Genomic DNA, 25,180 nt, shown 5'->3' on the forward strand with positions numbered 1-25,180 from the left:
AATTAGACAAAGCACAAAGGAAAAACAGGTTAGACTTTATTTTATTGCCCAGATTCTCTTTTTATCTCCCAGGAATTTTTAATGAACGTTGCAGGAGATGAATACCTCCTCTGCTTTTTGTCCCGTTCCTCATTCTTGGGGTGCTGAGGGTGCAGACCCCTCTTTTGTAACTGCTTCATGCTGAGGTGGGAGCCCTCATACACGGGGGGAGGGGCAAAACTTCTCCCCAGCAGCCTCCAGGTGAGGTTGATTGTCCCAAGGCCTCCTGCCTCACTGCTCGTCCACCTGAGCACCAGCATTGGAAGTGTTATAGATTCGAATGACCTTTAAGGGTCCAGGAAGGAGATGCACAGAGATGCTGCTGTGGCAGGTTTCACCCCACCCCACATTTGTTCGGCGACCTTAGGCTGACGGGTTTTGCCAGCCTAGATGCTCTGACCAGTAGTCTGTGCTTTCTTTAATTAGGTCCCTGAATTAATGTACAAACAGCACCATGTGTCAGAGCCCTGCCCGCTCCACTCCCAGACAGTCCAGGGTCGTTGGTGATCCAGGACCATGATGTCCACTGAGTCAACGGCCTTTTGAAGTAGCCAGCAGTCCAGCCGGTCATATTGGCCACCATCACCGCGGTGTCTGTAGGGTTTTCTATGGTGAAATCATGAATATACGATTCCCCCGCCAAGCTTATTAGCTCCCCTCTGGGTGCAGTAAGTCCTCCAAGCAGTAGTCTGCTCTTTCGGGGTACAGACTTGTTTTCTGAGAGAAACTCCAGGTCAAGTGATAGTCACACGTGTCTTCGTGGGGGCCCATTGCCCCCGTTTGTCTCTCTGGAGTTTGGAGTTGGAGGGCCTCCTCACTCGACGTCAGTGTGTCCACAGAGCGACCCCTGCAACTTCAGGACATGATGGGTGGTTAGGATCACCACATGTGTTCCTTTTCCCTTAGGAGGGAGCTGGACTTGCAGGCTGCTGATTTCCAGCTTTTTAGATACCCCAGTATCCTGGCCTGATGGGACGGTGGGCAAAGCCCTTGGTGACCATAGTTTGTCATACCTGAAGGGCATTCTTGTGTTGCTCCATTTCAAGTGGTCCCAGTTTTTGCACTAAGGCTCCAAGGGTGATTAACCTTGACCGGGTATGTAAAGGTCAAAGGGTTTGGCTAAATTTGGGAGTTCCTGGGCAAGGGCCTGAATTGACTGCTCTTTCCATTCTTGAAAGGCTGTTTCTGGATTCTACCCTAAAGGATCATCATCTTTTCTTGTCAGTGTTTCATGTAGAGACCCAGCTATTAGACTGTAGTTAGGGATCCAGATGCAGAAAACCTTGGCCTCCCCAGGAACACCTAAGCTGTCTTCTAGTTTTAGAAGAGGTAAGGCTGCAAATGGCTTCTTCCCTATCCTGGGATGCGTTTCTCCTAATATCTGTGAGAATGAAGCCCAGGCATGTCACCTTAGCCTGGGATATTTGAGCCTTTTTCTTGGACACCTTCTATCCTTTCTTGGCTAGGTAGTTCAGAGCCGTCTTTAGTAGACCTGACAATCAGAATGTCATCTGCATATTGAAGGAGGGTTCCCTTTTACAGAGGTAGAACTTTTAGGTCTTTAGAGGACATTTCCCCAATGATGGTGTGGGGATTTTTGAACCATTGGGGCAGGATGGCCCAGCATTATTGCTTTTGTTGCATGTTGTGTCCTGCCACTCACAAGCCAAAAATTCTTGTGACTCTGAGATGAGTGGAATACAGAAGAAGGCATCACTGAAGTCTAATACAGAATGCCATGGCCTGGTGGATGGTAGAATGACCAGCAGGGTGTAGGAAATAGGAGCTACTAGATGTATATCCTCGGTGGCTTCACTGACTGTCCTGATATCCTTTGCCAGGTCTCCAGCAGCCCATGCGGCTCTCATGGTCAGGGCAATCCCAGGATATGGAACTCACCTGGGCTGCACCACCCACCCCACAGCCCACATGGCTCTCGTGGTCAAGTCCCTCCCAGAGTATGGAGCTCATCTGTGCAGGTACACAGCAGCCCATGGGGCTCTCATAGTAAGGCCCTTCCCAGGATATGGAGCTCCCCTGGGCAGGTACCTCAGCAGGGCTGGACCCAGAGGAACCATGCACATAGCCCACCGTGAAGAGAATGCCCAGCTCACCTGTCGCTCTCAGCTGACACAGAACACCTCAGAGCAGGACTTGAACTAACAAACAACAGCTCTGACAGTTCTGTGTCCCTGGGTATCACTCTGTGTGGCCTCTCTCTGCCTACACTTCCAGACACTTCCACTGCAGCCAGGGCACCAGGACTCTGTCTCCACACATCATCACTCGTCTCCCTGACTCCTGGGTTCCTCTCATTAGGATAGGGTCTTCTTGAAGTTGTTTTCCACTCACGGACCAGATAAAATGATAAGAAAACAAGCCGCAGCTGCAGCCCCTTGTCTATCCTGACTGTCAAGAGCCCACACCTGTTCCTTGGGCCTGGCCCGTTTAGCAAGGTTCATTTTCTGCAACTGTGAGCCCCTGGGGGGTGAGGATTGGCTGATTTGGGCAGCCTGACACTGCCTGCCAGCCCTCCCCAGGTGTGCCTGGGTTGAGGTCAATATAAAGACCTCTCCAGTCAGCAAGAGCTCCTGTAGCTGTGCCTGACGCCATATTCTCTGCCCCGTCAGCAGTGTCGGGGCTGGGGTGGTGGGAGGGAGTGAGGGGCCGTGGCTTTGTGGTTGGCCCAGTGTGAGTGGGGCTCTGCTGGACTTCCTGCAGGAGTTGCCAGGCTGCCACCTAATAAAGAAGAGGATGTGTCACCCATACCTGCCGCTGGAATTTCTCCCCAGGCAGAGGTGAGGAAGTAAAAAACCAGTGCGGGCCGTGGCAGGAGGGGTATCTCAGGTAGGGAAATGGAAAGCTTCCAGAAGAGCATCTGGGGCCAGGACCATCCTGGCTGGCCTACAGGCACCAAGTCGGCCTGCGTGCAGTCGCTGGTGTGGCTCCACAGCCCTTCCTCTAGGCTTGCAAGTTCTTGTACATATTCAGGTGTTTTACCTGGAAAGAGTGGGAAGAGTTCAGCTGCAGCAGGACTGGGGCTCAGCTCACATTTACTTACAGACACCTCGAAACCGTCCCCCAGCTTTGCAATGAGGATGCTCCTTGTGGGGGGGAGCGCTGCTGACTGCATGGGAGATTATTTCCCACCTCTGACCAACTTAAGAATTTTTTACCACTGGAGCAGGTGCCCTGATACTATTTTCCTATTTATAACTGGTGGTTTCTCTTTTTTTTTTTTTTTTTTTTTTCATTTTTTTCTCTTTGATTCAAGGTAGATTTTATTTATTCCTCTTTTTTTTAATTTAGAGATATAAACATAGAAATAATGCATTAATATAACGACGTCTATATGAAGGGAAAAATTTTTTCTGTTTTATTTTATTAAAGGTTATTTATTTATTTTTATTTATTTTTTAATTTATTTATTTCTTTTATACTGCAGGTTCTTATTGGATATCTATGTTATACATATAAGTGTGCACATGTGAATCCCAGTCTCCCAATTCATCCCACCACCACCCTCACATGACGTTCCCCCCTTGGTGTCCATATGTTTGTTCTCTACATCTTTGTCTCTATCTCTGCCCTGCAAACTGGTTCATCTGAACCATTTTTCTAAGTTCCACATATATGCATTAATATACAATATTTGTTTTTCTCTTTCTGACTTACTTCACTCTGTATGACAGTCTCTAGATTCATCAAGGTCTCTACAAATGACCTAATTTCATTCCTATGTATGGCTGAGTAATATTCCATTGTATATATGTACCACATCTTTATCCATTCGTCTGTCTGTGGGCACTTAGGTTGCTTTCAATACCTGACTATTGTAAATAGTGCTGCAATGAACATTATGGTGAATGTGTCTTTTTGATTTATGGTTTTCTCTGGGTATATGTCCAGTAGTGGGATTGCTGGATTATATGGTAATTCTATTTTTAGATTTTAGGAACCTCCATACTGTTCTCCATAGAGACTGTATCGATTTACATTCCCAACAATAGTGGAAGAAGGTTCCTTTACTCCACACCCTCTCCAGCATTTTTTGTTTGTAGATTTTCTGATGATGCCCATTCTAACAGGTGTGACGTGATACCTCATTGTAGTTTCGATTTCCATTTCTCTAATAATTAGTGATGTTGAGCAGATTTTCATATGTGTCTTGGCCATCTCAATGTCTTCTTGGAAGAAATGTCTATTTAGATCTTCCATTTTTGTTTTGGGTTGTTTGTTTTATTAATATTGAACTGCATGAGCTGTTTATATATATTGGAGATTAATCATTTGTCCATTGATTCGTTTGCAAATATTTTCTGCCATTCTGAGGGTGGTCTTTTCCTCTTGTTTGTAGTTTCCTTTGCTTTGCAAAAGGTTTTACATTTCACTAGGTCCCATCTGTTTCGTTTCTTTTTTTTTATTTCATTACTATAGGAGGTGGATCAAAAAAGATCTTGATGTGATTTACGTCAGAGTATTCTTCGTAAGTTTTCCTCTCAGAGTTTTATACTGTCCAGTCTTACATTAAGGTCTCTAATCCATTTTGAATATATTTTTATGTATGGTGTTGGGGAGTGTTCTAATTTCATTCTTTTACATTTAGCTGTCCATATTTCCCAGCACCACTGATTGAAGAGACTCTCTTTTCTCCATTGTAAAGTCTTGCCTCCTTTGTCATAGATTAGTTGAGCATAGGTGTGTAGGTTTATCCCTGGGCTTTTTTTTTTTTCCTTTTCCACCTTTATTGGAGTATATTTGCATTACAATGGAGTGTTAGTTTCTGCTGTCTAACAAATTAAATAAGCTATACATATACAAATGTCACCAGATCACCTCCCTCTTGCATCTCCCTCCCACACTCCATATCCCACCCCTTTAGGTGGTCACAAATCACCGAGCTGATCTCCCTGTTCTATGTGGCTGCTTCCCAGTAGCTATCGGTATTACATTTGGTAATGTATTTATGTCCATGCCACTCTGTCACTTCTTCCCATCTTACCCATCCCCCTTCTGTTGCCCTCAAATCCTTTCTCTATGTCTGTGTCCTTAATCCTGTCCTGCCACTAGCTTCTTCAAGACTTTTTTTTTCTTCGTTAGATTCCATATATCTCTGTTAACATACAGTATTTGTTTTTCCCTTTCTGACTTACTTCACTCTGTAGGACAGATTCTAAATCCATCCACCTGAGTACAAATAACTCAGTTTTGCTTCCTTTTATGGCTGAGTAATATTCCATTATATATATATGCCAGATCTTCTTTATCCATTCATCTGTCGATGGACACTTAGGTTGATTCCATGTCCTGGCTATTGTAAATAGAGCTGCAATGAATATTTTTGTACATAACTCTTTTGGAATTATGGTTTTCACAAGGCAAATGCCCAGTAGTTGGATTGTTGTGTCGTATGGTACTTCTATTGTAAGTTATTTAAAGGAACCTCCGTACTGTTCTCCCTAGTGGCCATATCAGTTTACATTCCCACCCACAGTGCAAGTGTGTTCCCTTTTCTCCAATAAAGGCCTCTCCAACATTTATTGTTTTGTAGAATTTTTTGATGATTGCCAATCTGACTGCTGTGAGGTGATACCTCACGGTAGTTTTGATTTGCATTTCTCTAATGATTAGTGATGTTCAGCATCCTTTCATGTGTTTCTTGGCAATCTGTATATCTCCTTTGGAGAAATGTCTATTTAGGTCTTCTGCCCGTTTTTGGATTGGGTTGTTTGTTTTTGTGATATTGAGCTACATGAGGTGCTTGTAAAGTTTGGAGATTAATCCTTTGTCAATTGCTTCATTTGAAAATATTTTCTCCCATTCTGAGGTTTGTTTTTCCATCTTGTTTATGTTTTCCTGTACTGTGTAAAAGCTTTTAAGTTTCATTAGGACTCATTTGTTGATTTTTGTTTTATATTTCCATTTCTCTAGGAGGTGGGTCAAAAAGGATCTTGCTGTGATTTATGTCATAGAGTGTTCTGCCTATGGTTTCCTCTAAGTGATTTATAGTGTCTGGTCTTATATTTAGATCTCTAATCAAGTTAGAGATTATTTTTGTGTATGGTGTTATGGAGTGTCCTAATTTCATTCTTTTATGTGTAGGGGTCCAGTTTTCCCAGCACCAATTACGGAAGAGTCTGTCTTTTCTCCATTGTATATCCTTAGCTCCTTTGTCATAGATGAGATAGCCATAGGTATGTAGGTTTATCTCTGGGCTTTCTGTCCTGTTCCATTGATCTGTTTTTATGCCAATCTACATACACTTGATTCCATTATGGAGACATATAAATACATAGGTTTCAAGATTATTACCAGTCAGATATATTCTTCTTCAGTGAATAGGGTGTTTTGTGTCCAGTTCAGTGAGAAAGGAGTAAGTCTTGTCTATAACATATTTGGTATATGGTATGGTAATTGTGCTAATTTCAAACTCTGCTTTTACACATCACCCCACGTCACCTTTCCCCTTAAGGGGGCATAAGTGTGTTTTCTAAATGTGTAACTCTGTTCTCTTTTCAAATTCAGTTCATTTGTAGCCATGTTTACATTCCCTCTATAAGTGATATATTACAATAAGTTTATTTTTCTTTGTGGCTCATTTCACTTTGCATCATCGTACCTAAAGCCACACATTATGCTGCTATTGGCCTTATGACATTGATTTTATGTCTGAGTGACATTCCATTGTATACAAGTACCAAAACATCTTTATCCATTTTTTTTCCTTTCCTGGGATATTTAAAGTGTACCGAAGTCGAGGTTCTTGTAAACAGAGCAGACCTAAATTTGGGCTGGCTGTGTGTTGTGGATTTTTAGTTTTCCCAAAATACACGCCCATGAGTGGAAGTGTGCTATGCTCTGTAGCTCTGTTTTAGAAAACAACATACAGTTCTCCAGAGAGGCTGTTGGCAATTTACATCCTGTCCATCGGCATAACCAGGCTCCCTTTTCTCCATGGCCTGTCCTGCATTTGTGGTTTTTACACTATTTGCGGATGGCCCTTTTGAACGGTGGTAAGTGACACTTCTATGTAGTGTGGATTTGCAATGCCTGATGGCTTGCTTGGCCAAAAAGGGCGTATGCATTTTTTTTCCCGAATATATTCAAGAAAATACACATACTCCCTTTTCGGCCAAGGGCAACATTGTCGAAGTTCTGTCGCTTTTCATGTGCTTTAAAGACGACTCCAATCTACCTCTTGAAATCTGTTTCCTTCAATTCTGCCTTGCTTTCAAATCCTCTTCACTGCCTTACCTCAATATATTTCTGGATGATAGTTGTCCCTTATAACTCTGCAAGTTTGTGAATTGCTGTGCCCCTGATTTCCATTTTTCAACTCGCTTATTTGTGAGCTGGCTGCAATACCGCAGGATGGCTTTAGGCCCTAGTCTGGTTCCAGGGTTGCAGGCTGAGCCTTTGTTTAATTCTTCTTCCTTATGGGAAACTAGAGAGACATGTGCCCATCCAAACACCTACACCTAATGTCTCATTTGTTTCCCCTCTTCCTGTTCATCCTCTGCACAATTTGCAAACTGTGCATAACAGTAGGGTAAAGGCGCTGACACTCCAAGTGGGGAGATTTTCAGTATTGCAGATGGAATGGCTAAGCTGAGCACGAGGAAAGGAAAAATGAGGTACATTTTAGAAAAATTTCCCGATTAAACAGTGTACCATCCAACGGGTTTCCATGCATGTTTTAACTGTAGGAAGATTCCCTTAAACCTGGAGAGTTGGGGCCACCAGAATGGGTAGCACACAGTATTGCTCTAAGTGGTTTTCTTTTGCTCACACAACCTCAGCAATCTTGTCAGCCCCAAGTGTCCAGTCTTACGCCTCCTCCAGCTCTGGGTGTGAAGGTGGTCAATCCAGGTTGCATCACAGGCCCTGAACGTAATTTTTAAGACTTTCTCTCTGTTTTGCTGTTTTTGCATTTTGCTTTTGAAATTTATTTTTAAAAGAGTGTTTAGCTGAATTTCACTGCTGTGTTCATGCCGTTATACACACGCATGATTCCATTATGGAGACATGAGAATACATATGTTTTAGAATTATTACAAGTCAGATATATTCCTCTGCAATGAATAGGGGTTGTTGAGTCCAGTTCATTGTGCCGGGAGTAGGTGCTGTCTATTACATACTTGGTTTATGGAACGGTATCTGTGCTAATTTCGGACTCTGGATTTATGCATCACCCCACCTCTCCTTCCCCCTTAAGCAGGCATAAGAGCGTTTTCTAAATGTGATACTCTGTTCCCTTTCCTAACTCAGTTCATTTGTAGCCATGTTTACAGGACCTTCATAAGTGATATCTTATGATAAGTTTCTTTTTCTCTGTGACTTATTTCACTTAGAATCATCGTACCTGAATCCAGTCATTTGGCTGCTACTGGAATTATGACATTGATTTCATGGCTGAAGGATATTACATGGTAAGTAAATACCACAATTTCTTGAAACATATTTGTCTTTCCTGGGATATTTCAGGTGTACCCTAGTTGAGGTTCTTGTAAGCAGTGCAGACCTAAATTTTGGGGTGGCTCTGTCTTATTGATTTTCAGTTTTCCCAAGGATATTCCCTAGACTGGAAGTGCTCTTGGCTGTGTAGCTCTGTTGTTTACTTGTTTTAGTGAACACAATGCACTCCTACAGAGAGGCAGTTGTCAATATACATCCTGTGCATCAGCATAACTAGGCTCCCTGTTCTCCATGGCCTGTCTTGCCTTTCTGGTTTTTACACATTTTGCAGATCTCCCTTTTGACTGGTGGGAAGTGATACTTCTTTGTAGTGCAGATTTCCATTGCCCGCTTGCTTGCTTGGCCAAAAAGGGCGTATGCGTTTTCTCCTGAATATATTCAGGACAAAGCGCAAACGCCGTTTTTGGCCACGTGCATCATTGTAGAAATTGTGCCCCTCTTCCTGTGCTTTAAAGGCGATTCCAATGCACCTCTTGAAATCTGTTTCCTGATATTCTGGCTCGCTTTCAAGTCCGCCTAGTTGCCTTCCCTCAAGATATTTTTGGACGATGGTTGTCCTTTATTACTCTGCCCGTTTGTGAATTCCTGTGCCCCTGAGCTCCACTTTTCAACTCGTTTTTTGTGAGCTGACCGCAAGTCCAAAATTTGGGTTCAGGACCTATACTGGTCCCCGGCGGGTGACTGAGACTTTGGTTAATTCATCTTCCTGCCGGGAAATTAGAGTGACATGTGCCCGTCCAAATGCCTAACAGCTACTCTCTCCTTGGTTCTCCCTATTCCCTTTCATCCTCTGCCAAATTGGCAACCTGTGCGAACCAGGAGGTTAAAGGGGCTGTCTCTCCAAGTTGGGAGATTGATAGTAAAGCAGTTGGAAAATCAGACAGGAGCACCAGGAGAGGGAATATTAGTTGAATTTTAGAAACCTTTCGTATTCACAGTGTGTCCATTCTCTAGGATTCCCGTACATGTTACAGCTGTAGTAATATTCCTTTCAACCTGGAGAGTTGTGACCCTTGGAATGTGTGCCACGCATTATTGCTTTAAACGGTCTTCATTTGCTCACCGAATCTCACCGATCCTCTCAGTCCCAAGTGTCCAGCCTTATGCCACATTCAGCTGTCCTTGTAAATAGGGTCATTCCAGGTTTCATCAGAGCCCCTGAAGGAATTGTAAAGAATTTCCCTGTTTTTTTGTTTTGTTTTTGAAATTCATTTATATAATGAGGTTGAGCTGATTTTCACTGACGTGTTTATGCCGGTCTAGACACACTTGATTCCCTTACGGAGACATATCAATATGTAGCTTTTAAGATTCTTACTAGTCAGATATATTCCTCTGCGGGAATAGGGCTGTTGAGTCCTGTTCACTGACGTAGGAGTAGCTCTTGTCTATTCTCTATTTGGATTATGCAACGGTACCTGTGCTAATATCAAACTCTGGTTTTATGCATCTCCCCACCTCTCCTTTCCCCTTAAGCAGGCATAACTATGTTTTCTAAATGTAAGACTCTGTTCTCTTTCCTAATTCAGTTCATGTGTAGCCATGTTTACATTTCCTTCATAAGTGATATTTTATGTCAGAATGCTCCACGGCTCTTGTCATCATAATGCTCCATGATGCTCATCATCACAATTATCCATGGCCTTCTCATCACAATGCTCCACCGTCTTGCCATCACATTACTCCATGCCCTGGTCATCATAATGCTCCATGTCCCTTGTCATCACAATTCTCCATCTCTTTGTCATCACAGTGTTCGATGACACTTCTGATCACAATGTTACATGTTCTTGTCATCACAATTCTCCATGCACTTGTCATCGCAATGCTCCCTGACCCATATCATAGCAAGCTCCATATGCTTGTCATCACAATGCTTCATGACATTGTTATAAAAATTCTCAATGTCCCTTGTTATGACAATGCTGCATGCCAATGTAATCACAATGCTACATGACACTTGTCATCACAATGCTCCAGGCCCTTGTCATCACAGTGCTCCATGCCCTTTTCATCACAATGCTCCATGACCTCTGTCATCAAAATGTTCCCTGACACCTGTCATCACAATGCTCCATTGACCCTTGTCAGTACAGTGCTCCATGATGCTCGTCATCACAATTACCCAAGGTCTTCTCATCACAATGCTTCAGGGTTTTACCATCACAATGCTCCATGCCCTGATCATCTCAATGCTACATGACCCTTGTCATCATAATTCTCCTCATCCTTGTCACCACAATGCTCCTTGACACTTCTCCTCACAGTGTTATATGCTCTTTTCATCACAATTCTTCATGCACTTGTCATCACAATGCTCCAGGAACCCTGTCATAGCAAGCTCCATGTGCTTGTCATCACAATGTTTCAAAATCTTGTCATTAAAATTCTCAATGGCCCTTGTCATCACAATGATCCATGTCCTTGTCATCACAATGCTCCTTTACCTTTGTCATCACAATCCTCCATGACACTTGGCATCACAATGCTCCATGTCATAGGCATCACAATGGAACATGACATATGTCATCACAAAACTCCCTGACACCTGTCATAACAAGAATCCATGAGGTTGTCATCACAATGCTCCCTGCACTTCCCATCACAATGCACCACGGCCTTGTCATCAAAATGCTCCATGACATTTGTCATAACAAAGCTCCATGACCATTGGCATCACAATGCTCCATGCCATTATCATCAAATGCTCCTTGAAACCTCTCATCACATTGCTCCATGCCCTTGTCATCACAAAGCTCCATGACGCTTGTCATCACAATGCTCGATGCCCTTCTCATCACAATGCTCCATGCCCTTATCATTACAATCCTCCATGACCTATGTATCATAGTGTTTCGTGCCCTTGTCATCACAATGCTCCATGCCCACTCTCATCACAATAATCCATGAAAATTTTCAGACCAATGCTCCATGCTCTTGTCATCACAATGCTCCATTACCCCTGTCATTGTAATGCTCAATGACACCAGCCATCAGAAGATTCCATGGCCTTGTCATCACAAGCCTCCATGACACTTGTCATCACAATGCTCCAAGACCCTTCTAATCACAATGCTCCATGTCTTTGTCATCACAAAGCTCCATGATGCATGTCATCAGAATGCTCCATGGCCTTCTCATCACAATGCTCCATGCCCTTTTCATCACATTGCTTCAAAACCTCTGTAATCCCAATGCACCATGCACCTTTTCATCTCAATGCTCCATGACCCATGGCATCACAATGCACCATGCCCATCATCATAATGCTTCATGCTATTGTCATCACAATGAAATTAAAATGCTCCATGACCTCTGTCATCACAATGCTCCAAACCCTTGTGATCAGTATGTTCCATAACACTTGTCATCACAATGCCCCATGACGCTGGTAATTACAATTTTCCATGGTCTTCTCATCACAGTGCTCCATGACCTTTGTCATCACAATGCTCAAGACACTTGTCATCACAATGCTCCCTGACACTTGTCGTCAGTATGCTCCTTGAACCCTGTCATGACGAGGCTCCATGCATTTTTCATCACAATTATCCATGCCCTTTTCATCACAATCTTCCAAGACCCCTCCAGTCACAATGCTCCATGTCCTTTTCATCACAAAGTTCCTTGACACATGTCATCAGAATGCTCCTTGTCCTTCTCATCACAATGCTCCATGACCTGGTCTTCACAATGCTACAAAAGCCCTGTAATCACAATGCTCCATGAGCCTTTTTATCAGTATGATCCATGACAATTGTCATCACAAGGCGCCATGGTCCTCTCATCACAATGCTCCAGGACCTTCTCATCGCATTGCTCCATTCCCTTCGCATCACAATGCTCCATGACCACTGTCATCACAGTACTCCATGAATATTTTCAGCCCATTGCTCCATGACCATCCCATCAAAATGCTCCATGACCCATGTCATCACAATGCTACATGACCACAGTCATCAAAATGATCCATGCCACTTGTCATCAGAATATTCCATGCGCTTGTCATCACCATGCTCCATAACCCTGTAATCACAATGGTCCTTGATGCTTGTCGTCACAGAGCTCCATGACACTTGTCATCACGGTGCTCCATGCCTTTGTCAGAAAAATGCTACATTACCTTGTCATCACAATGCTCCATGCAAATGTCCTCACAATTCTCCATTACCAGTGTCATCACAATCCTCCATGAACCTTGGGATCACATTGCTTCATGCCCTTGTCATCACAATGCTCCATGATTCTTGAAATCAAACTCTGTCATCACAATGCTCCAAACACTTGTGATCACCATGTTCCATAACACTTGTCATCACAACGCTCCATGATGCCTGCCATCACAATACTCCATGCCCTTGTCATCACAATGCTCCATGAACTTTGTCATCACAATGCTCAATACACCTGTCATCACAATGCTCCCTGACACTTTTCGTCAGAATGCTCCTTGAACCCTGTCATGAAAAGGCTCCATGCCTTTTTCATCACAGTGCTCCATGCCCATTTTCTCACAATGCTCCATGCCATTGTCATCACAATACTCCACAAGCTTGTCAGCAGAATGCTCCAAGATCCTTGTCATCACAATGCTCCATGATCCCTGTCATCACAATGCTCCATGACACCTGTCATCACAATGCTCCATGCCCCTTGTCATTACAGTGCTGCATGACGCTCGACATCACAATTATCCATGGTCTTCTCATCACAGTGTTCCACGGTCTTGCCATCACAATGCTCCATGACACTTCTCATCACAATGTTACATGATCTTGTCATCACAATTCTCCATGCACTTGTCATCGCAATGCTCCATGACCCCTGTCATAGCAAGCTCCAAGTGCTTTTCATCACAGTGCTTCACGACATTGTCATCAAAATTCTCAGTGGCCGTTGTCATCACAGTGCTCCATGCCCTTGTCATCACAGTGCTCCATGACCATTGTCAATAAAAAGCTCCAAGCCCTTGTCATCACAATGCTCCATTACCTTTGTCATCACAATCCTCCATGACACTTGGCTTCACAATGCTCCATTCCATTGTCATCACAATGCACCAAGACATATGTCATCACAATGCTCCCTGACACCTCTCTGCACAGTACTCCATGACCTTCTCATAACAATGCTGCATGCCCTTGTCATCACAATGCGCCATGCCCACTGTCATCACAGTGCTCCATGACACCGGACAACACAATGATCCAGGAATCTTGTCATCAAAATGCTCCATGACCCTTCTCATCACAATGATCAATGCCCTTGCCATCCCAATGCTCCATGACGGCTGTAATCACAATGCTCCATGACGCTTGTCATCACAGTGTTCCATGACCCTTGTCATCAAAATGCTCCATGCATTTGTCAGCAAAATGCTACATGACCTTGTCATCACAATGCTCCATGTTCTTGTCATCACAATACTCCATTCCCATTGTCATCACAACCCTCCATGAATCTTGGGTTCACAATGCTTCATGCTCTTTTCATCACAATGCTCCATGCAAATTGAAATGAAAATGATACATGACTTCTGTCATCACGATGCTCAAAACCCTTGTGATCAAATGTTCCATAACATTTGTCATCACAACGCTCCATGATGCCTGTCATCACAATGCTCCATGACCTTTGTCATCACAATGCTCAATACACTTGTCATCACAATGCTCCCTGACACTTGTTGTCCGAATGCTCGTTGAACCCTGTCATGAAAAGGCTCCAAACATTTTTCATCACAATGCTCCATGCCCTTTTCCTCACAATGCTCCATGCCATTGTCATCACATTACTCCACAAGCTTGTCATCAGAATGGTCCATTACATTTGTCATCAGAATGAACCAAGACATCTGTCATCACAATGATCAAAGACACCTGTCATCACAATGCTCTATGCCCCTTGTCATTACAGTGCTCCATGACGCTCATCATCACAATTATCCATGGTCTTCTCATCACAGTGCTCCACGGTCTTTCCATCACAATGCTCCATGCACTGGTCATCAAAATTCTACATGTCCTTATCATCAAAATGCTCCATGACACTTCTCATCACAATGTTACATGCTCTTGTCATCACAATTCTCCATGCACTTGTCATTGCAATGCTCTATGACTCCTATCACAGCAAGCTCCATGCCCTTGTCATCACAATGCTCCATGCACCTTGAAATGAAAATGATCCATGACTTCTGTCATCACAATGCTCAAAACCCTTGTGATCACAATGTTCCATAACATTTGTCATCACAACGCTCCATGATGCCTGTCATCACAATGCTCCATGACCTTTGTCATCACAATGCTCAATACACTTGTCATCACAATGTTCCCTGACACTTTTTGTCAGAATGCTCCTTGAACCCTGTCATGAAAAGGCTCCAAGCATTTTTCATCACAATGCTCCATGCCCTTTTCCTCACAATGCTCCATGCCATTGTCATCACATTACTCCACAAGCTTGTCATCAGAATGGTCCATGACACTTGTCATCACAATGATCCATGACACCTGTCATCACAATGCTCTATGCCCCTTGTCATTACAGTCCTCCATGACGCTCATCATCACAATTATCCATGGTCTTCTCATCACAGTGCTCCACGGTCTTTCCATCACAATGCTCCATGCACTGGTCATTACATTTCTACATGTCCTTATCATCAAAATGCTCCATGACACTTCTCATCAGAATGTTACATGCTCTTGTCAATACAATTCTCCATGCACTTGTCATCGCAATGCTCCATGACCCCTGTCATAGCAAGCTCGGTGCACTTTTCATCACAATGCTTCACGACCTTCTCATCAAAATTCTCAATGTCCCTTCTCCTCACAATGCTCCAAGATCTTGTCATCACAGTGCTCCATGACCCTTGTCATCATGATGCTCCAAGCCCTTTTCATCAAAATGTTCCATTACTTTGTCATCACAATCCTCCATGACACTTGGTATCACAATGCTCCATGACATTATCATCTCAATGGACCAAGACATATGTCATCACAACACTCCCTGTCACCTGTTTTCACAATATTCCATTACCTTGAAATCACAATGCTCCATGCCCTTGTCATCAAAATGCACCATGTCCACCGTCATCACAATAATCCATGAAAATTGTTAGACCAATTTTGAATGCCACTGTCATCACAATGCTCCATGACGCATGTCATCAGAATGCTCCATTGCCTTCTCATCACAATGCTCCATGCCCTTGTCATCACAGCGCTCCAAGACAACTTTAATCTCAATGCTCCATGCCCCTTTTCATCTCAATGCTCCATGTACCCTTACATCACAATGCACCATGCCCATCATCATAATGCTTCATGCTATTGTCATCACAATGAAATCAAAATGCTCCATGACGTCTGTCATCACAATGTTCCAAACCCTTGTGATCACAATGTTCCATAACACTTGTCATCACAACGCCCCATGACGCTCATCATCACAATTATCCATGGTATTCTCATCACAAAGCTTCATGACCTTTGTCATCACAATGCACAATACACTTGTCATCACAATGCTCCCTGACACTTGTCATCAGTATGCTCCTTGAACCCTGTCATTACAAGGCTCCATGCCTTTTCCATTCACAATGATCCATGCCCTTTTCATCACAATGCTCCATGACCCCTGTAATCACAATGCTCCATGCCCTTGTCATCACAAAGCTCCATGACGCATGTCATCAGAACACTCCATGGTCTTCTCATCCAAATGTTCCATGCCCTTGTCATCACAATGCTCCAAGACCCCTGTAATCACAATTCTCCATGCCCATTTTCATCAGAATGCTCCATGAGACTTGTCATCACAAGGTTCCATGGTCTTCTCAATACAATGCTCCATGACCCATGTCATCACAATACTCCATGAACATTTTCAGCCTAAAGCTCCATGACCTACTCATCTCACTTCTACATGACCCTTGTCTTCACAATGCTCCATGACCACTGTCATCACAACCCTCCATGACCCCTGACAACACAGTGATCCGGGACTCTTGTCATCAAAATGCCCCATAACCCTTGTCATCACAATGATCCATGCCCTTGTCATCCCAGTGCTCCATGACCCCTGTAATCACAATGCTCCGTGACGCTTGTCATCACAGTGCTCCGTGACCCTTGTCATCACAATGCTCCATTCCTTTGTCAGCAAAATGCTCCATGACCTTGTCATCACAGTCCTCCATGACCCTTGGGATCACATTGCAACATGCTCTTGTTATCTCTGTCTTTATTTTCTGGTTTTTATAGATTTTTGGATGTCCCTTTTGACCGGTGGGAAGTGACAATTCTTTGTAGTGTGGATTTGCATTGCGGGCTTGCTTGATTAGCCAAAAAGGGCGTATTCATTTTCTCCTGGATATATTCAGCAGAAAATGCATACGCCCTTTTTGGCCAAGTGCATCATTGTCGAAGTTGTTACGCATTTCCTGTGCTTTAAATGCGATTCCAATTTACCTCTTGAAATATGTTTTGTGCAATTCTGCCTCATTTTCAAGTCTGCTTCGTTGCCTTCCCTCAACAGATTTTTGGAAGAGAGTTGTCCTTTATAACTCTGCAGGTTTGTGAATTGCTGTGCCCCTCAGCTCCAATTTTCAACTCGTGTTTTTGTGAGCTGACCGCAAATCCACAATTTTGCTACAGGACCTATACTGGTTCCGGGGGTGCAGGCTGACACTTCGGATAATTCTTCCTTCCAGACGGGAAATTAGAGTGACATGTGTCCGTCCAAATGCCTAGAGCTACTCTCTGATTGGTTCTCCCTCTTCCCTTTCATACACTGCACAATTTGCAAACTGTGCGAAGCAGGAGCTTATAGGGGCTGAGTCTCCAAGTTGGGAGATTGATAGTAAAGCAGTTGGAATGCCAAACTGGAGCACAAGGAGGGGAAAAATTAGGAGCCTTTTAGAAACCTTTTGCCATCACAGTGTGTCCATTCTCTAGGTTTCCCATACATGTTATAACTGTAGTGATATTCCCTTCTACCTGGAGAGTTGGGACCCATGGAATGGGTGGCATGCATTACTGATTTAAAGGGTCTGCATTTTCTCACCCTATCTCACCAGTCCTCTCAGCCCCAAGTGTCCAACCTTATGTCTCATCTAGCTGTCTTTGCAGACGGGGTCATTCCAGGTTTCATCAGATCCCCTGAAGGAACTGTGTAAGAATTTCGCTGTTTTTTTTTGTTTTGTTTTTGAAATTCATTTTTATAATGGGGTTGAGCTGATTTTCACCAACATGTTTATGCCGTTCTAGACACACTTGATTCCCTTATGGAGACATATCAATATATAGGTTTTAAGTTTCTTACTAGTCAGATATATTCCTGTGCTGGGAATTGGGGTTTTGAGTCCCGTTCACTGAGGAAGGTGTAGGTTTTGTCTATTCTGTATTTGCTTCATGGAATGGTACCTGTGCTAATATCAACCTCTGGTTTTATGCATCACCCCAACTCTCCGTCCCCCTTAAGCAGGCATAAGAGTGTTTTCTCAATGTGAGACTCTGTTCTCTTTCCTCAGTTCATGTGTAGCCATGTTTACAGGAACTTCATAAGTGATATCTTATGATAAGTTTCTTTTTCTGTGTGACTTATTTCACTTAGAATCATCGTACCTAAATCAACTCATTTTGCTGCTACTGGCCTTATGACATTGATTTCATGTCTGAGTGATATTCAATTGTACAAAATTACCACAAGTTCTTTACACAATTTTCTCTTTCTTGGAATATTTAAGTTGTACTGATGTTGAGGTTCTTGTATGCAGAGCAGCCCTGAACTTTGGGGTGCCTGTGTCTTGTTGATATTTAGTCTTCCCAACTTATATGCCCATGAGTGGAAGTGCCCTATGCTCGGTAGCTTTGTATTTTAGATGTTTTAGGAAACAGCATACACTTCTTCAGAGTGGCTCTTGGATATTTATACCCCACCCATCAGCGTGACTAGCTCCCTGTTCTCCATGGCCTCTCCTGCATTTCTGGTTTGTACATATATTTTGGATGGCTTTTCTGAGCAGTGGAAATTGAGACTTCTTTGTTGTGCAGATTTGCATTCCCCGCTTGCTTGGTTGGCCAAAAACTCTGTATGTGTTTTTTTCCTGAAGTTATTCATGAAAAAAATGCATACACCCTTTTGCCCAACTACATCATTTTAGAAATTCTGCTGCTTTTCATATGCTTTAAATGTGAGTCCAATCTCCCTTCTGAAATCTGTTTCCTGCAATTCTGCCTCTCATTCAGATCCTCTTCGTTGCCTTACCTGAATATATTTTTGGACGTTGGTTATCATTTTTATCTTTGCAGGTCTTTGAATTGTCTGCTCCTGAGCTCCATTTTGCAACCCGCATTTTTTGTGAGCTGGCCGCCAAACCATTGTATTGCTTCCGGCCCTATTCTGGTTCTGGGGAGGCAGGCTGAGCCTTTGGTTAATTTTTCTTCCTAATGGGAAATTAGAGTCACATGTGCCTGTCAAAACTCCTACAGCTAGTCTCTCATTGGTTCCCCCTCTTCCCGTTTATCCTCTGCACAAATTGCAAACTGTGTGAAACAGGAGGTTAAAGGTGCTGATTCTCCAAGTGGGGAGATTGTTAGTAATTTGGCTGGAATGGCGAACCCCAGCACCAGGAGATCAAAAATGAGGTGCATTTTAGACCCCTTTCCTGATCACACGGTGTACATTTGTCTCGGTCTCCCAGGCATGTTTTCGCTGTCAGAAGATTCCCTTGAACCTGCAGATTTGGGACCAATGTAATGGGAATCAGGCAGTATTTCTTTTAAAGTTCTGCATGTCCTCACCCAGCCTCTCTAACATCTCTTAGCGTGCATAGCTTCCAGCCTTATATATCATCCTGCTGTGGGTCTACATGTGTTCAATCCATGTTACATCATAGCCCTTCAAAAAAAGTTGTAAGAATTTTTGTCTGTCTCACTGTTTTTCTAAATATTCTTAAATTTATTTTTATATTAGTTACAGCTGATTTTCAAAGCTCTGTTTTTTGCTGCTGTACATCCACTTGATTCATGTACTGTGAGACAACAATAAATTCTTTTTCAGATGCTTACCATTCATATGTATTATTTTCCAGTGGCTTGAGTGGGCTGAGTGCAGTTCTTTGAGCTACCCTGTAGGCCTTGTCAGTTATTCAATTTGGTACTTGGAATGGTATCTTTGCTAATTTCAACGTCCTGGATAATAGCTCACCCTTCCTCACCTTTCCATTTAGCAGCCTTATGTCTATTTTCTACATATTGGACTATGTTTCTGTTTTGTAATTTATTTCATGTGTAGCCATTTTTGATTCCACCTTTAAGTGACATCTTATGATATGTGTCTTTTTCTTTCTGACATACGTCACTTAGAATGATCGTATGTAAATCCTCCAGAGTTGTTACAACTGGCCTTATTTCATTGATTTCTGGATGAGTAATATTCCACTGTACATAAGTAAACCATCTACATAAGCAGCCCTAAATATTGGGGTGGCTCTATCTTATTAATTTTCATTTTTCCCGAGGTATATTCCCTAGACTGAAAGTGCCCTTGGCTCTGTAGCTCTGTTGTTTACTTGTTTTAGGGAACACAATGCACTCCTCCAGAGAGGCAGTTCGCAGTTTGCATCCTGTCCATCAGCATAACTAGGCTCCCTGTTCTCCAGGGCCTATCTTGCCTTTCTGGTTTTTACACATTTTGCGGATGGCCCTTTTGACCGGTGGGAAGTGATACTTCATTGTAGTGCAGATTTGCATTGCCCGCTTGCTTGCTTGGCCAAAAAGCACGTATGCGTTTTCTCCTGAATATATTCAGGAGAAAACGCATACGCCCTTTTTGGCCAAGTGCATCATTGTCGAAGTTGTGCCCCTATTCCTGTGCTTTAAATGCGATTCCAATGTACCTCTTGAAATTTGTTTCCAGCTATTCTGGCTCGCTTTCAAGTCCGCCTCGTTGCCTTCCCTCAACAGATTTTCGGACGATTGTTGTCCTTTACTACTCTGCCAGTTTGTGAATTGCTGTGCCCCTGAGCTCCATTTTTCAACTCGTTTTTTGTGAGATGACCGCAAGTCCAAAATTTTGGTTCAGGACCTATACTGGTTCCCGGCGGGTGTCTGAGACTTTGGTTAATTCTTCTTCCTGCCGGGAAATTAGAATGACATGCGGCCGTCCAAATGCCTAACAGCTACTCTCTCATTGGTTCTCCCTCTTCCCTTTCATCCACTACAAAATTGGCCACCTGTGAGAACAAGGAGGTTAAAGGGGCTGTCTCTGCAAGTTGTGAGATTGATAGTAAAGCAGTTGGAAAGTCAACCTGGAGCACCAGGAAAGGGATTATTAGTTGAGTTTTAGAAACCTTTCGTATTCACAGTGTCTCCATTCTCTAGGTTTCACGTACATGTTATATCTGTAGTAATATTCCCTTCAACTTGCAGAGTTGGGACCCTTGGAATGTGTGCCACGCATTATTGGTTTAAAGGGTCTGCATTTGCTCACCAAATCTCACTAAACCTCTCAGTTCCAAGTGTCCAGCCTTATGCCACATCCAGCTGTCATTGTAGATAGGGTCATTCCAGGTTTCATCAGAGCCCCTGAAGGAATTGTAAAGAATTTCCCTGTTTTTTTGTTTTGTTTTTGAAATTCCTTTTTATAGGGGGTTTGAGCTGATTCCCACTGCCATGTTTATGGCAGTCAAAACACACTTCATTCCCTTACAGAGACATATCAATACATAGGTTTTAAGTTTTTTACTAGTCAGATATATACCTCTGCGGGAAATATGGGGTTTTGAGTCCATTTCACTGAGGAAAGTGTAGGTCTTGTCTATTCCGTAGTTGGTTTTTGGAACGGTACCTGTACTACTATCAAACTCTGGTTTTATGCATCACCCCACCTCTCCTTCCCCCTTAAGCAGGCATAAGAGTGTTTTCTAAATGTGAGACTCTGTTCTCTTTCCTAACTCAGTTCATGTGTAGCCATGTTTACAGGACCTTCATAAGTGATATCTTATGATAAGTTTCTTTTTCTCTGTGACTTATTTCACTTAGAATCATCGTACCTGAATCCACTCAGTTTGAAGCTACTGGACTTATGACATTGTGTTCATGGCTGACTGATATTCCATCGTATGTAAGTAACACAATTTCTTTAAACATTTTTGTCTTTCCTGGGATATTTAACGTGTACCCAAGTTGAGGTTCTTGTAAGCAGTGTAGCCCTAAATTTTGGGGTGGCTCTGTCTTATTGATTTTCCGTTTTCCCAATGTATATCCCCTAGACTGCAATTGCCCTTTGCTCTGTAGCTCTGTTGTTTCCTTGATTTTGGGAACACAATGCACTCTTCCAGAGAGGCAGTTTGCAATTTACATCCTTTCCATCAGCATAACTAGGCTCCCTGTTCTCCAGGGCCTATCTTGCTTTTCTCGTTTTTACACATTTTGCGGATGTCCCTTTTGACCGGTGGTATGTGATACTTCATTGTAGTGCAGATTTGCATTGGCCGCTTGCTTGCTTGGCCAAAAAGCGCGTATGCGTTTTCTCCTGAATATATTCAGGAGAAAACGCATACGCACTTTTGGGCCAAGTGCATCATTGTCGAAGTTGTGCCCCTATTCCTGTGCTTTAAATGCTAATACAATGTACCTCTTGAAATCTGTTTCCTGCTATTCTGGCTCGCTTTCAAGTCCGCCTCGTTGCCTTCCCTCAACAGATTTTTGGACGATAGTTGTCCTTTATTACTCTGCCAGTTTGTGAATTGCTGTGCCCCTGAGCTCCATTTTTCAACTCGTTTTTTGTGAGCTTACCGCAAGACCAAAATTTTGCTTCAGGATCTATACTGGTTCCAGGTGGGTGGCTGAGACTTTGGTTTATTCTTATTTCTGCCGGGAAATTAGAGTGACATGTGCCCGTCTAAATGCCTAACAGCTACTCTCTCATTGGTTCTCCATCTTTCCTTTCATCCTCTGCCTAATTTGCAACCTGTGAGAACCAGTAGGTTAAAGGGGCTGTCTCTCCAAGTTGGGAGATTGATAGTAAAGCAGTTGGAATTTCAAACCAAAGCACCAGGAGAGGGAATATTACTTGAGTTTTAGAAACCTTTTGTTTTCACAGTGTGTCCATTCTCTATGTTTCCCGTACATGTTATAGCTGAAGTAATATTCCCTTCAACCTGGAGAGTTGGGATCCTTGGAATGTGTGCCACTCATTATTGCGTTAAATGGTCTGCATTTGTTGACCCAATCTCACCAATCCTCTCAGCCCAAAGTGTCCAGCCATAGGCCACATCCAGCTGTCATTGTAGATAGGGTCATTCCATGTTTCATCACAGCCCCTGAAGGAAATGTAAAGATTATCCCTGTTTTTGTTTTGTTTTTCAAATTCCGTTTTATAGTGGGTTTGATCTGATTCTCACTGCCATGTTTATGCCAGTCTAGACCCACTTGATTCCCTTACGGAGACATATCAATACATAGGTTTTAAGATTCGTACTAGTCAGATATATTCCTCTGCGGGAAATATGGGGTTTTGAGGCCCTTTCACTGAGGAAGGTGTAGGTCTTGTCTATTCCATATTTGGTTTTTGGAAAGGTAGCTGTACGAATATGAAACTCTGGTTTTATGCATCACCCCTCCTCTCCTTTCCCCTTAAGCAGGCATAAGAGTGTTTTCTAAACGTGAGACTCTGTTCTCTTTCCTATCTCAGTTCATGTGTAGCCATGTTTACAGGCCCTTCATAAGTGATATCTTATGATAAGTTACTTTTTCCCTGTGACTTATTTCACTTAGAATCATCGTACCTGAATCCACTCATTTTGCTGCTACTGGCCTTATGACGTTGATTTCATGGCTGAGGGATATTCCATCTTATGTAAGTACCACAATTTCTTGAACCAATTTTGCCTTTCCCGGGATATTTAAGGTGTACCCAAGTTGAGGTTCTTGTAAGCAGTGGAGCCCTAAATATTGGGGTGTCTCTGTCTTATTGATTTTCAGTTTTCCCATGGTATATTCCCTAGACTGGATGTGCCCTTGTCTCTGTAGCTCTGGTGTTTACCTGTTTTAGGGAACACAATGCACTCCTCCAGAGAGGGAGTTGCCAATTTACATCCCACGAATCAGCATAACAAGGCTCCCTGTTTTCCAGGGCCTGTCTTGCCTTTCTGGTTTTTACACATTTTGTGGATGTCCCTTTTGACCGGTGGGAAGTGATACTTCTTTGTAGTGAAGATTTGCATTGCCCGCTTGCTTGCTTGGCCAAAAATGTCGTATGTGTTTTCTCCTGAATATATTCAGGAGAAAATGCATACGCCCTTTTTGGCCAAGTGCATCATTGTCGAAGTTGTGCCCTTCTTCCTGTGCTTTGAAGGCGATTCCAATGTACATCTTGAAATCTGTTTCCTGCTATTCCTGCTCGCTTTCAAGTCTGCCTCATTGCCTTCCCTCAACAGATTTTTGGACGATAGTTGCCCTTTATACTCTGCCAGTTTGTGAATTGCTGTGCCCCTGAGATCCAGTTTTCAACTCCTTTTTTGTGAGCTGACCACAAGTCCAAAATGTTGGTTCAGGACCTATACAGCTTCCCAGTGGGTGGCTGAGACACTGATTAATTCTTCTTCCTGCCGGGAAATTAGAATGACATGTGCCCGTCCAAATGCCTAACAGCTGTTCTCTCATTGGTTCTCCATTTTCCCTTTCATCCTCTGCCAAATTGGCAACCTGTGCGAACCAGGAGGTTAAAGGGCCTGTCTCTCCAAGTTGGGAGATTGGTAGTAAAGCAGTTGGAAATTCCAACCGGAGCACGAGGAGAGGGACTTTAGTTGAGATTTAGAAACCTTTCCTATTGACAGTGTGTCCATTCTCTAAGTTTCCCGTACATGTTATAGCTGTAGTAATATTCCCTTCAAACTGGAGAGTTGGGACCCTTGGAATGTTTTTCACGCATTATTGCTTTAAATGGTCTGCATTTGCTCACTGAATCTCGCAAATCCTCTCAGTCCCAAGTGTCCAGCCTTATGCCACATCCAGCTGCCGTTGTAGATAGTGTCATTCCAGGTTTCATTAGAGCCCCTGAAGGAATTTTAAAGAATTTCCCTGTTTTTGAGTTTTGTTTTTGAAATTCCTTTTTATAGTGGGTTTGAGCTGATTCTCACTGCCATTTTTATGCCAGTCTAGACACACTTGATTCCGTCACGGAGACATATCAATACATAGGTTTTAAGATTCTTACTAGTCACGTATATTCCTCTGCGGGAAATATGTGGTTTTGTGTCCCTTCTCTGAGGAAAGTGTAGGTCTTTTCTATTCCATATTTGGTTTTTGGAACTGTACCTGTACTAATATCAAACTCTGGTTTTATGCATCACCCCACCTCTCCTTCCCCCTTAAGCAGGCATAAGTGTGTTTCCTAAATGTGAGACTCTGTTCTCCTTCCTAACTCAGTTCATGTGTAGCCATGTTTACAGGACTTTCATAAGTGATATCTTATGATAAGTTTCTTTTTCTCTGTGACTTATTTCACTTAGAATCATCGTACCTGAATCCACTCATTTTGCTGCTACTGGCCTTATGACATTGATTTCATGGCTGAGGGATATTCCATCGTATGTAAGTAACACAATTACTTGAACCATTTTTGTCTTTCCTCGGATATATAAGGT

This window comes from Hyperoodon ampullatus, assembly GCF_949752795.1.
Source record: "Hyperoodon ampullatus genome assembly, contig: SUPER_X_unloc_1, whole genome shotgun sequence".
Classification (NCBI taxonomy): Eukaryota; Metazoa; Chordata; class Mammalia; order Artiodactyla; family Ziphiidae; genus Hyperoodon; species Hyperoodon ampullatus.